Raw genomic sequence first — 14146 nt, 5'->3', positions numbered from 1 at the left:
TTCGAAAAACGATTAGGTTAAGTTTCAGAGTTGCTTCTAATGTACCAAAGCTGGACTTAGACATAATTTCACTCTCACAACATTATGGCTGGTTGGAGAGAGTCCGAACCACAAGTACAGGGTCCATGGTTCTGGCCGTATACTGGGGGGACGGGGACGACTCCCATTAACCCCTGACTATACCGGGGATACGCTTATCACAATGCCTTTCTGGTCTGTGCTGAAGCAGGGCATTCTGGCAGCCAAGTGGCTTGACCTTTATTAGTGAGCCTGGTTACCCCCTCTCGGAACCACAGACTTAGAAATCGCCAGCTCATATACAGTGCATAAAATATATTTATATATATACCCTTATACACCATTTAATAAAAAATATCACAAAATTCTTCTAAGTCCCTCGAGAAGAGTGAAAGACGCGCACGTTCATTTTCAGAGCTCCTAGACCTTCCTATAAGAAGTTAGCCAAAAAGTAGCTTCGAAAAACGCTTAGGTTAAGTTTCAGAGTTGCTTCTAATGTACCAAAGCTGGACTTAGACATAATTTCACTCTCACAACATTATGGCTGGTTGGAGACAGTCCGAACCACAAGTACCGGGTCCATGGTTCTGGCCGTATACTGGGGGGACGGGGACGACTCCCATTAACCCCTGACTATACCGGGGATACGCTTATCACAATGCCTTTCTGGTCTGTGCTGAAGCATGGCATTCTGGCAGCCAAGTGGCTTGACCTTTATTAGTGAGCCTGGTTACCCCCTCTCGGAACCACAGACTTAGAAATCGCCAGCTCATATACAGTGCATAAAATATATTTATATATATACCCTTATACACCATTTTAATAAAAAATATCACAAAATTCTTCTAAGTCCCTCGGGAAGAGTGAAAGACGCGCACGTTCATTTTCAGAGCTCCTAGACCTTCCTATAAGAAGTTAGCCAAAAAGTAGTTTTGAAAATCGCTTAGGTTAAGTTTCAGAGTTGCTTCTAATGTACCAAAGCTGGACTTAGACATAATTTCACTCTCACACCATTATGGCTGGTTGGAGATAGTCCGAACCACAAGTACCGGGTCCATGGTTCTGGCCGTATACTGGGGGGACGGGGACGACTCCCATTAACCCCTGACTATACCGGGGATACGCTTATCACAATGCCTTTCTGGTCTGTGCTGAAGCAGGGCATTCTGGCAGCCAAGTGGCTTGACCTTTATTAGTGAGCCTGGTTACCCCCTCTCGGAACCACAGACTTAGAAATCGCCAGCTCATATACAGTGCATAAAATATATTTATATATATACCCTTATACACCATTTTAATAAAAAATATCACAAAATTCTTCTAAGTCCCTCGGGAAGAGTGAAAGACGCGCACATTCATTTTCAGAGCTCCTAGACCTTCCTATAAGAAGTTAGCCAAAAAGTAGCTTCGAAAAACGCTTAGGTTAAGTTTCAGAGTTGCTTCTAATGTACCAAAGCTGGACTTAGACATAATTTCACTCTCACAACATTATGGCTGGTTGGAGACAGTCCGAACCACAAGTACCGGGTCCATGGTTCTGGCCGTATACTGGGGGGACGGGGACGACTCCCATTAACCCCTGACTATACCGGGGATACGCTTATCACAATGCCTTTCTGGTCTGTGCTGAAGCAGGGCATTCTAGCAGCCAAGTGGCTTGACCTTTATTAGTGAGCCTGGTTACCCCCTCTCGGAACCACAGACTTAGAAATCGCCAGCTCATATACAGTGCATAAAATATATTTATATATATACCCTTATACACCATTTTAATAAAAAATATCACAAAATTCTTCTAAGTCCCTCGGGAAGAGTGAAAGACGCGCACGTTCATTTTCAGAGCTCCTAGACCTTCCTATAAGAAGTTAGCCAAAAAGTAGCTTCGAAAAACGCTTAGGTTAAGTTTCAGAGTTGCTTCTAATGTACCAAAGCTGGACTTAGACATAATTTCACTCTCACAACATTATGGCTGGTTGGAGACAGTCCGAACCACAAGTACCGGGTCCATGGTTCTGGCCGTATACTGGGGGGACGGGGACGACTCCCATTAACCCCTGACTATACCGGGGATACGCTTATCACAATGCCTTTCTGGTCTGTGCTGAAGCAGGGCATTCTGGCAGCCAAGTGGCTTGACCTTTATTAGTGAGCCTGGTTACCCCCTCTCGGAACCACAGACTTAGAAATCGCCAGCTCATATACAGTGCATAAAATATATTTATATATATACCCTTATACACCATTTTAATAAAAAATATCACAAAATTCTTCTAAGTCCCTCGGGAAGAGTGAAAGACGCGCACGTTCATTTTCAGAGCTCCTAGACCTTCCTATAAGAAGTTAGCCAAAAAGTAGCTTCGAAAAACGCTTAGGTTAAGTTTCAGAGTTGCTTCTAATGTACCAAAGCTGGACTTAGACATAATTTCACTCTCACAACATTATGGCTGGTTGGAGAGAGTCCGAACCACAAGTACCGGGTCCATGGTTCTGGCCGTATACTGGGGGGACGGGGACGACTCCCATTAACCCCTGACTATACCGGGGATACGCTTATCACAATGCCTTTCTGGTCTGTGCTGAAGCAGGGAATTCTGGCAGCCAAGTGGCTTGACCTTTATTAGTGAGCCTGGTTACCCCCTCTCGGAACCACAGACTTAGAAATCGCCAGCTCATATACAGTGCATAAAATATATTTATATATATACCCTTATACACCATTTAATAAAAAATATCACAAAATTCTTCTAAGTCCCTCGGGAAGAGTGAAAGACGCGCACGTTCATTTTCAGAGCTCCTAGACCTTCCTATAAGAAGTTAGCCAAAAAGTAGCTTCGAAAAACGCTTAGGTTAAGTTTCAGAGTTGCTTCTAATGTACCAAAGCTGGACTTAGACATAATTTCACTCTCACAACATTATGGCTGGTTGGAGACAGTCCGAACCACAAGTACCGGGTCCATGGTTCTGGCCGTATACTGGGGGGACGGGGACGACTCCCATTAACCCCTGACTATACCGGGGATACGCTTATCACAATGCCTTTCTGGTCTGTGCTGAAGCAGGGCATTCTGGCAGCCAAGTGGCTTGACCTTTATTAGTGAGCCTGGTTACCCCCTCTCGGAACCACAGACTTAGAAATCGCCAGCTCATATACAGTGCATAAAATATATTTATATATATATACCCTTATACACCATTTTAATAAAAAATATCACAAAATTCTTCTAAGTCCCTCAGGAAGAGTGAAAGACGCGCACGTTCATTTTCAGAGCTCCTAGACCTTCCTATAAGAAGTTAGCCAAAAAGTAGCTTCGAAAAACGCTTAGGTTAAGTTTCAGAGTTGCTTCTAATGTACCAAAGCTGGACTTAGACATAATTTCACTCTCACAACATTATGGCTGGTTGGAGAGAGTCCGAACCACAAGTACAGGGTCCATGGTTCTGGCCGTATACTGGGGGGACGGGGACGACTCCCATTAACCCCTGACTATACCGGGGATACGCTTATCACAATGCCTTTCTGGTCTGTGCTGAAGCAGGGCATTCTGGCAGCCAAGTGGCTTGACCTTTATTAGTGAGCCTGGTTACCCCCTCTCGGAACCACAGACTTAGAAATCGCCAGCTCATATACAGTGCATAAAATATATTTATATATATACCCTTATACACCATTTTAATAAAAAATATCACAAACTTCTTCTAAGTCCCTCGGGAAGAGTGAAAGACGCGCACGTTCATTTTCAGAGCTCCTAGACCTTCCTATAAGAAGTTAGCCAAAAAGTAGCTTCGAAAAACGCTTAGGTTAAGTTTCAGAGTTGCTTCTAATGTACCAAAGCTGGACTTAGACATAATTTCACTCTCACAACATTATGGCTGGTTGGAGAGAGTCCGAACCACAAGTACAGGGTCCATGGTTCTGGCCGTATACTGGGGGGACGGGGACGACTCCCATTAACCCCTGACTATACCGGGGATACGCTTATCACAATGCCTTTCTGGTCTGTGCTGAAGCAGGGCATTCTGGCAGCCAAGTGGCTTGACCTTTATTAGTGAGCCTGGTTACCCCCTCTCGGAACCACAGACTTAGAAATCGCCAGCTCATATACAGTGCATAAAATATATTTATATATATACCCTTATACACCATTTAATAAAAAATATCACAAAATTCTTCTAAGTCCCTCGGGAAGAGTGAAAGACGCGCACGTTCATTTTCAGAGCTCCTAGAGCTTCCTATAAGAAGTTAGCCAAAAAGTAGCTTCGAAAAACGCTTAGGTTAAGTTTCAGAGTTGCTTCTAATGTACCAAAGCTGGACTTAGACATAATTTCACTCTCACAACATTATGGCTGGTTGGAGACAGTCCGAACCACAAGTACCGGGTCCATGGTTCTGGCCGTATACTGGGGGGACGGGGACGACTCCAATTAACCCCTGACTATACCGGGGATACGCTTATCACAATGCCTTTCTGGTCTGTGCTGAAGCAGGGCATTCTGGCAGCCAAGTGGCTTGACCTTTATTAGTGAGCCTGGTTACCCCCTCTCGGAACCACAGACTTAGAAATCGCCAGCTCATATACAGTGCATAAAATATATTTATATATATACCCTTATACACCATTTTAATAAAAAATATCACAAAATTCTTCTAAGTCCCTCGGGAAGAGTGAAAGACGCGCACGTTCATTTTCAGAGCTCATAGACCTTCCTATAAGAAGTTAGCCAAAAAGTAGTTTTGAAAATCGCTTAGGTTAAGTTCCGAGAGGGGGTAACCAGGCTCACTAATAAAGGTCAAGCCACTTGGCTGCCAGAATGCCCTGCTTCAGCACAGACCAGAAAGGCATTGTGATAAGCGTATCCCCGGTATAGTCAGGGGTTAATGGGAGTCGTCCCCGTCCCCCCAGTATACGGCCAGAACCATGGACCCGGTACTTGTGGTTCGGACTCTCTCCAACCAGCCATAATGTTGTGAGAGTGAAATTATGTCTAAGTCCAGCTATGGTACATTAGAAGCAACTCTGAAACTTAACCTAAGCGTTTTTCGAAGCTACTTTTTGGCTAACTTCTTATAGGAAGGTCTAGGAGCTCTGAAAATGAACGTGCGCGTCTTTCACTCTTCCCGAGGGACTTAGAAGAATTTTGTGATATTTTTTATTAAATGGTGTATAAGGGTATATATATAAATATATTTTATGCACTGTATATGAGCTGGCGATTTCTAAGTCTGTGGTTCCGAGAGGGGGTAACCAGGCTCACTAATAAAGGTCAAGCCACTTGGCTGCCAGAATGCCGTGCTTCAGCACAGACCAGAAAGGCATTGTGATAAGCGTATCCCCGGTATAGTCAGGGGTTAATGGGAGTCGTCCCCGCCCCCCCAGTATACGGCCAGAACCATGGACCCGGTACTTGTGGTTCGGACTCTCTCCAACCAGCCATAATGTTGTGAGAGTGAAATTATGTCTAAGTCCAGCTTTGGTACATTAAAAGCAACTCTGAAACTTAACCTAAGCGTTTTTCGAAGCTACTTTTTGGCTAACTTCTTATAGGAAGGTCTAGGAGCTCTGAAAATGAACGTGCGCGTCTTTCAGTCTTCCCGAGGGACTTAGAAGAATTTTGTGATATTTTTTATTAAATGGTGTATAAGGGTACTGTATATATATAAATATATTTTATGCACTGTATATGAGCTGGCGATTTCTAAGTCTGTGGTTCCGAGAGGGGGTAACCAGGCTCACTAATAAAGGTCAAGCCACTTGGCTGCCAGAATGCCCTGCTTCAGCACAGACCAGAAAGGCATTGTGATAAGCGTATCCCCGGTATAGTCAGGGGTTAATGGGAGTCGTCCCCGTCCCCCCAGTATACGGCCAGAACCATGGACCCTGTACTTGTGGTTCGGACTCTCTCCAACCAGCCATAATGTTGTGAGAGTGAAATTATGTCTAAGTCCAGCTTTGGTACATTAGAAGCAACTCTGAAACTTAACCTAAGCGTTTTTCGAAGCTACTTTTTGGCTAACTTCTTATAGGAAGGTCTAGGAGCTCTGAAAATGAATGTGCGCGTCTTTCACTCTTCCCGAGGGACTTAGAAGAATTTTGTGATATTTTTTATTAAATGGTGTATAAGGGTATATATATAAATATATTTTATGCACTGTATATGAGCTGGCGATTTCTAAGTCTGTGGTTCCGAGAGGGGGTAACCAGGCTCACTAATAAAGGTCAAGCCACTTGGCTGCCAGAATGCCGTGCTTCAGCACAGACCAGAAAGGCATTGTGATAAGCGTATCCCCGGTATAGTCAGGGGTTAATGGGAGTCGTCCCCGTCCCCCCAGTACACGGCCAGAACCATGGACCCGGTACTTGTGGTTCGGACTGTCTCCAACCAGCCATAATGTTGTGAGAGTGAAATTATGTCTAAGTCCAGCTTTGGTACATTAGAAGCAACTCTGAAACTTAACCTAAGCGTTTTTCGAAGCTACTTTTTGGCTAACTTCTTATAGGAAGGTCTAAAAGCTCTGAAAATGAACGTGCGCGTCTTTCACTCTTCCCGAGGGACTAAGAAGAATTTTGTGATATTTTTTATTAAAATGGTGTATAAGGGTATATATATAAATATATTTTATGCACTGTATATGAGCTGGCGATTTCTAAGTCTGTGGTTCCGAGAGGGGGTAACCAGGCTCACTAATAAAGGTCAAGCCACTTGGCTGCCAGAATGCCCTGCTTCAGCACAGACCAGAAAGGCATTGTGATAAGCGTATCCCCGGTATAGTCAGGGGATAATGGGAGTCGTCCCCGTCCCCCCAGTATACGGCCAGAACCATGGACCCGGTACTTGTGGTTCGGACCCTCTCCAACCAGCCATAATGTTGTGAGAGTGAAATTATGTCTAAGTCCAGCTTTGGTACATTAGAAGCAACTCTGAAACTTAACCTAAGCGTTTTTCGAAGCTACTTTTTGGCTAACTTCTTATAGGAAGGTCTAGGAGCTCTAAAAATGAACGTGCGCGTCTTTCACTCTTCCCGAGGGACTTAGAAGAATTTTGTGATATTTTTTATAAAAATGGTGTATAAGGGTATATATATATAAATATATTTTATGCACTGTATATGAGCTGGCGATTTCTAAGTCTGTGGTTCCGAGAGGGGGTAATCAGGCTCACTAGTAAAGGTCAAGCCACTTGGCTGCCAGAATTCCCTCCTTCAGCACAGACCAGAAAGGCATTGTGATAAGCGTATCCCCGGTATAGTCAGGGGTTAATGGGAGTCGTCCCCGTCCCCCCAGTATACGGCCAGAACCATGGACCCGGTACTTGTGGTTTGGACTGTCTCCAACCAGCCATAATGTTGTGAGAGTGAAATTATGTCTAAGTCCAGCTTTGGTACATTAGAAGCAACTCTGAAACTTAACCTAAGCGTTTTTCGAAGCTACTTTTTGGCTAACTTCTTATAGGAAGGTCTAGGAGCTCTGAAAATGAACGTGCGCGTCTTTCACTCTTCCCGAGGGACTTAGAAGAATTTTGTGATATTTTTTATTAAAATGGTGTATAAGGGTATATATATAAATATATTTTATGCACTGTATATGAGCTGGCGATTTCTAAGTCTGTGGTTCCGAGAGGGGGTAACCAGGCTCACTAATAAAGGTCAAGCCACTTGGCTGCCAGAATGCCCTGCTTCAGCACAGACCAGAAAGGCATTGTGATAAGCGTATCCCCGGTATAGTCAGGGGTTAATGGGAGTCGTCCCCGTCCCCCCAGTATACGGCCAGAACCATGGACCCGGTACTTGTGGTTCGGACCCTCTCCAACCAGCCATAATGTTGTGAGAGTGAAATTATGTCTAAGTCCAGCTTTGGTACATTAGAAGCAACACTGAAACTTAACCTAAGCGTTTTTCGAAGCTACTTTTTGGCTAACTTCTTATAGGAAGGTCTAGGAGCTCTAAAAATGAACGTGCGCGTCTTACACTCTTCCCGAGGGACTTAGAAGAATTTTGTGATATTTTTTATAAAAATGGTGTATAAGGGTATATATATATAAATATATTTTATGCACTGTATATGAGCTGGCGATTTCTAAGTCTGTGGTTCCGAGAGGGGGTAACCAGGCTCACTAGTAAAGGTCAAGCCACTTGGCTGCCAGAATTCCCTCCTTCAGCACAGACCAGAAAGGCATTGTGATAAGCGTATCCCCGGTATAGTCAGGGGTTAATGGGAGTCGTCCCCGTCCCCCCAGTATACGGCCAGAACCATGGACCCGGTACTTGTGGTTCGGACTGTCTCCAACCAGCCATAATGTTGTGAGAGTGAAATTATGTCTAAGTCCAGCTTTGGTACATTAGAAGCAACTCTGAAACTTAACCTAAGCGTTTTTCGAAGCTACTTTTTGGCTAACTTCTTATAGGAAGGTCTAGGAGCTCTGAAAATGAACGTGCGCGTCTTTCACTCTTCCCGAGGGACTTAGAAGAATTTTGTGATATTTTTTATTAAAATGGTGTATAAGGGTATATATATAAATATATTTTATGCACTGTATATGAGCTGGCGATTTCTAAGTCTGTGGTTCCGAGAGGGGGTAACCAGGCTCACTAATAAAGGTCAAGCCACTTGGCTGCCAGAATGCCCTGCTTCAGCACAGACCAGAAAGGCATTGTGATATGCGTATCCCCGGTATAGTCAGGGGTTAATGGGAGTCGTCCCCGTCCCCCCAGTATACGGCCAGAACCATGGACCCGGTACTTGTGGTTCGGACTGTCTCCAACCAGCCATAATGTTGTGAGAGTGAAATTATGTCTAAGTCCAGCTTTGGTACATTAGAAGCAACTCTGAAACTTAACCTAAGCGTTTTTCGAAGCTACTTTTTGGCTAACTTCTTATAGGAAGGTCTAGGAGCTCTGAAAATGAACGTGCGCGTCTTTCACTCTTCCCGAGGGACTAAGAAGAATTTTGTGATATTTTTTATTAAAATGGTGTATAAGGGTATATATATAAATATATTTTATGCACTGTATATGAGCTGGCGATTTCTAAGTCTGTGGTTCCGAGAGGGGGTAACCAGGCTCACTAATAAAGGTCAAGCCACTTGCCTGCCAGAATGCCCTGCTTCAGCACAGACCAGAAAGGCATTGTGATAAGCGTATCCCCGGTATAGTCAGGGGTTAATGGGAGTCGTCCCCGTCCCTCCAGTATACGGCCAGAACCATGGACCCGGTACTTGTGGTTCGGACTGTCTCCAACCAGCCATAATGTTGTGAGAGTGAAATTATGTCTAAGTCCAGCTTTGGTACATTAGAAGCAACTCTGAAACTTAACCTAAGCGTTTTTCGAAGCTACTTTTTGGCTAACTTCTTATAGGAAGGTCTAGGAGCTCTGAAAATGAACGTGCGCGTCTTTCACTCTTCCCAAGGGACTTAGAAGAATTTTGTGATATTTTTTATTAAAATGGTGTATAAGGGTATATATATAAATATATTTTATGCACTGTATATGAGCTGGCGATTTCTAAGTCTGTGGTTCCGAGAGGGGGTAACCAGGCTCACTAATAAAGGTCAAGCCACTTGGCTGCCAGAATGCCCTGCTTCAGCACAGACCAGAAAGGCATTGTGATAAGCGTATCCCCGGTATAGTCAGGGGTTAATGGGAGTCGTCCCCGTCCCCCCAGTATACGGCCAGAACCATGGACCCGGTACTTGTGGTTCGGACTGTCTCCAACCAGCCATAATGTTGTGAGAGTGAAATTATGTCTAAGTCCAGCTTTGGTACATTAGAAGCAACTCTGAAACTTAACCTAAGCGTTTTTCGAAGCTACTTTTTGGCTAACTTCTTATAGGAAGGTCTAGGAGCTCTGAAAATGAACGTGCGCGTCTTTCACTCTTCCCGAGGGACTAAGAAGAATTTTGTGATATTTTTTATTAAAATGGTGTATAAGGGTATATATATAAATATATTTTATGCACTGTATATGAGCTGGCGATTTCTAAGTCTGTGGTTCCGAGAGGGGGTAACCAGGCTCACTAATAAAGGTCAAGCCACTTGGCTGCCAGAATGCCCTGCTTCAGCACAGACCAGAAAGGCATTGTGATAAGCGTATCCCCGGTATAGTCAGGGGTTAATGGGAGTCGTCCCCGTCCCCCCAGTATACGGCCAGAACCATGGACCCGGTACTTGTGGTTCGGACCCTCTCCAACCAGCCATAATGTTGTGAGAGTGAAATTATGTCTAAGTCCAGCTTTGGTACATTAGAAGCAACTCTGAAACTTAACCTAAGCGTTTTTCGAAGCTACTTTTTGGCTAACTTCTTATAGGAAGGTCTAGGAGCTCTAAAAATGAACGTGCGCGTCTTTCACTCTTCCCGAGGGACTTAGAAGAATTTTGTGATATTTTTTATAAAAATGGTGTATAAGGGTATATATATATAAATATATTTTATGCACTGTATATGAGCTGGCGATTTCTAAGTCTGTGGTTCCGAGAGGGGGTAACCAGGCTCACTAGTAAAGGTCAAGCCACTTGGCTGCCAGAATTCCCTCCTTCAGCACAGACCAGAAAGGCATTGTGATAAGCGTATACCCGGTATAGTCAGGGGTTAATGGGAGTCGTCCCCGTCCCCCCAGTATACGGCCAGAACCATGGACCCGGTACTTGTGGTTCGGACTGTCTCCAACCAGCCATAATGTTGTGAGAGTGAAATTATGTCTAAGTCCAGCTTTGGTACATTAGAAGCAACTCTGAAACTTAACCTAAGCGTTTTTCGAAGCTACTTTTTGGCTAACTTCTTATAGGAAGGTCTAGGAGCTCTGAAAATGAACGTGCGCGTCTTTCACTCTTCCCGAGGGACTAAGAAGAATTTTGTGATATTTTTTATTAAAATGGTGTATAAGGGTATATATATAAATATATTTTATGCACTGTATATGAGCTGGCGATTTCTAAGTCTGTGGTTCCGAGAGGGGGTAACCAGGCTCACTAATAAAGGTCAAGCCACTTGGCTGCCAGAATGCCCTGCTTCAGCACAGACCAGAAAGGCATTGTGATAAGCGTATCCCCGGTATAGTCAGGGGTTAATGGGAGTCGTCCCCGTCCCCCCAGTATACGGCCAGAACCATGGACCCGGTACTTGTGGTTCGGACCCTCTCCAACCAGCCATAATGTTGTGAGAGTGAAATTATGTCTAAGTCCAGCTTTGGTACATTAGAAGCAACTCTGAAACTTAACCTAAGCGTTTTTCGAAGCTACTTTTTGGCTAACTTCTTATAGGAAGGTCTAGGAGCTCTGAAAATGAACGTGCGCGTCTTTCACTCTTCCCAAGGGACTTAGAAGAATTTTGTGATATTTTTTATTAAAATGGTGTATAAGGGTATATATATAAATATATTTTATGCACTGTATATGAGCTGGCGATTTCTAAGTCTGTGGTTCCGAGAGGGGGTAACCAGGCTCACTAATAAAGATCAAGCCACTTGGCTGCCAGAATGCCCTGCTTCAGCACAGACCAGAAAGGCATTGTGATAAGCGTATCCCCGGTATAGTCAGGGGTTAATGGGAGTCGTCCCCGTCCCCCCAGTATACGGCCAGAACCATGGACCCGGTACTTGTGGTTCGGACCCTCTCCAACCAGCCATAATGTTGTGAGAGTGAAATTATGTCTAAGTCCAGCTTTGGTACATTAGAAGCAACTCTGAAACTTAACCTAAGCGTTTTTCGAAGCTACTTTTTGGCTTACTTCTTATAGGAAGGTCTAGGAGCTCTAAAAATGAACGTGCGCGTCTTTCACTCTTCCCGAGGGACTTAGAAGAATTTTGTGATATTTTTTATAAAAATGGTGTATAAGGGTATATATATATAAATATATTTTATGCACTGTATATGAGCTGGCGATTTCTAAGTCTGTGGTTCCGAGAGGGGGTAACCAGGCTCACTAGTAAAGGTCAAGCCACTTGGCTGCCAGAATTCCCTCCTTCAGCACAGACCAGAAAGGCATTGTGATAAGCGTATACCCGGTATAGTCAGGGGTTAATGGGAGTCGTCCCCGTCCCCCCAGTATACGGCCAGAACCATGGACCCGGTACTTGTGGTTCGGACTGTCTCCAACCAGCCATAATGTTGTGAGAGTGAAATTATGTCTAAGTCCAGCTTTGGTACATTAGAAGCAACTCTGAAACTTAACCTAAGCGTTTTTCGAAGCTACTTTTTGGCTAACTTCTTATAGGAAGGTCTAGGAGCTCTGAAAATGAACGTGCGCGTCTTTCACTCTTCCCGAGGGACTAAGAAGAATTTTGTGATATTTTTTATTAAAATGGTGTATAAGGGTATATATATAAATATATTTTATGCACTGTATATGAGCTGGCGATTTCTAAGTCTGTGGTTCCGAGAGGGGGTAACCAGGCTCACTAATAAAGGTCAAGCCACTTGGCTGCCAGAATGCCCTGCTTCAGCACAGACCAGAAAGGCATTGTGATAAGCGTATCCCCGGTATAGTCAGGGGTTAATGGGAGTCGTCCCCGTCCCTCCAGTATACGGCCAGAACCATGGACCCGGTACTTGTGGTTCGGACTGTCTCCAACCAGCCATAATGTTGTGAGAGTGAAATTATATCTAAGTCCAGCTTTGGTACATTAGAAGCAACTCTGAAACTTAACCTAAGCGTTTTTCGAAGCTACTTTTTGGCTAACTTCTTATAGGAAGGTCTAGGAGCTCTGAAAATGAACGTGCGCGTCTTTCACTCTTCCCGAGGGACTTAGAAGAATTGTGTGATATTTTTTATTAAAATGGTGTATAAGGGTATATATATAAATATATTTTATGCACTGTATATGAGCTGGCGATTTCTAAGTCTGTGGTTCCGAGAGGGGGTAACCAGGCTCACTAATAAAGGTCAAGCCACTTGCCTGCCAGAATGCCCTGCTTCAGCACAGACCAGAAAGGCATTGTGATAAGCGTATCCCCGGTATAGTCAGGGGTTAATGGGAGTCGTCCCCGTCCCTCCAGTATACGGCCAGAACCATGGACCCGGTACTTGTGGTTCGGACTGTCTCCAACCAGCCATAATGTTGTGAGAGTGAAATTATATCTAAGTCCAGCTTTGGTACATTAGAAGCAACTCTGAAACTTAACCTAAGCGTTTTTCGAAGCTACTTTTTGGCTAACTTCTTATAGGAAGGTCTAGGAGCTCTGAAAATGAACGTGCGCGTCTTTCACTCTTCCCAAGGGACTTAGAAGAATTTTGTGATATTTTTTATTAAAATGGTGTATAAGGGTATATTTATAAATATATTTTATGCACTGTATATGAGCTGGCGATTTCTAAGTCTGTGGTTCCGAGAGGGGGTAACCAGGCTCACTAATAAAGGTCAAGCCACTTGGCTGCCAGAATGCCCTGCTTCAGCACAGACCAGAAAGGCATTGTGATAAGCGTATCCCCGGTATAGTCAGGGGTTAATGGGAGTCGTCCCCGTCCCCCCAGTATACGGCCAGAACCATGGACCCGGTACTTGTGGTTCGGACTGTCTCCAACCAGCCATAATGTTGTGAGAGTGAAATTATATCTAAGTCCAGCTTTGGTACATTAGAAGCAACTCTGAAACTTAACCTAAGCGTTTTTCGAAGCTACTTTTTGGCTAACTTCTTATAGGAAGGTCTAGGAGCTCTGAAAATGAACGTGCGCGTCTTTCACTCTTCCCGAGGGACTTAGAAGAATTTTGTGATATTTTTTATTAAAATGGTGTATAAGGGTATATATATAAATATATTTTATGCACTGTATATGAGCTGGCGATTTCTAAGTCTGTGGTTCCGAGAGGGGGTAACCAGGCTCACTAATAAAGGTCAAGCCACTTGCCTGCCAGAATGCCCTGCTTCAGCACAGACCAGAAAGGCATTGTGATAAGCGTATCCCCGGTATAGTCAGGGGTTAATGGGAGTCGTCCCCGTCCCCCCAGTATACGGCCAGAACCATGGACCCGGTACTTGTGGTTCGGACTGTCTCCAACCAGCCATAATGTTGTGAGAGTGAAATTATGTCTAAGTCCAGCTTTGGTACATTAGAAGCAACTCTGAAACTTAACCTAAGCGTTTTTCGAAGCTACTTTTTGGCTAACTTCTTATAGGAAGGTCTAGGAGCTCTGAAAATG

This window comes from Ascaphus truei, unplaced genomic scaffold, assembly GCF_040206685.1.
Source record: "Ascaphus truei isolate aAscTru1 unplaced genomic scaffold, aAscTru1.hap1 HAP1_SCAFFOLD_103, whole genome shotgun sequence".
Taxonomy (NCBI): domain Eukaryota; kingdom Metazoa; phylum Chordata; class Amphibia; order Anura; family Ascaphidae; genus Ascaphus; species Ascaphus truei.
The sequence above is the reverse complement of the archived record's forward strand: the minus strand, read 5'-3'. Positions refer to the sequence as shown.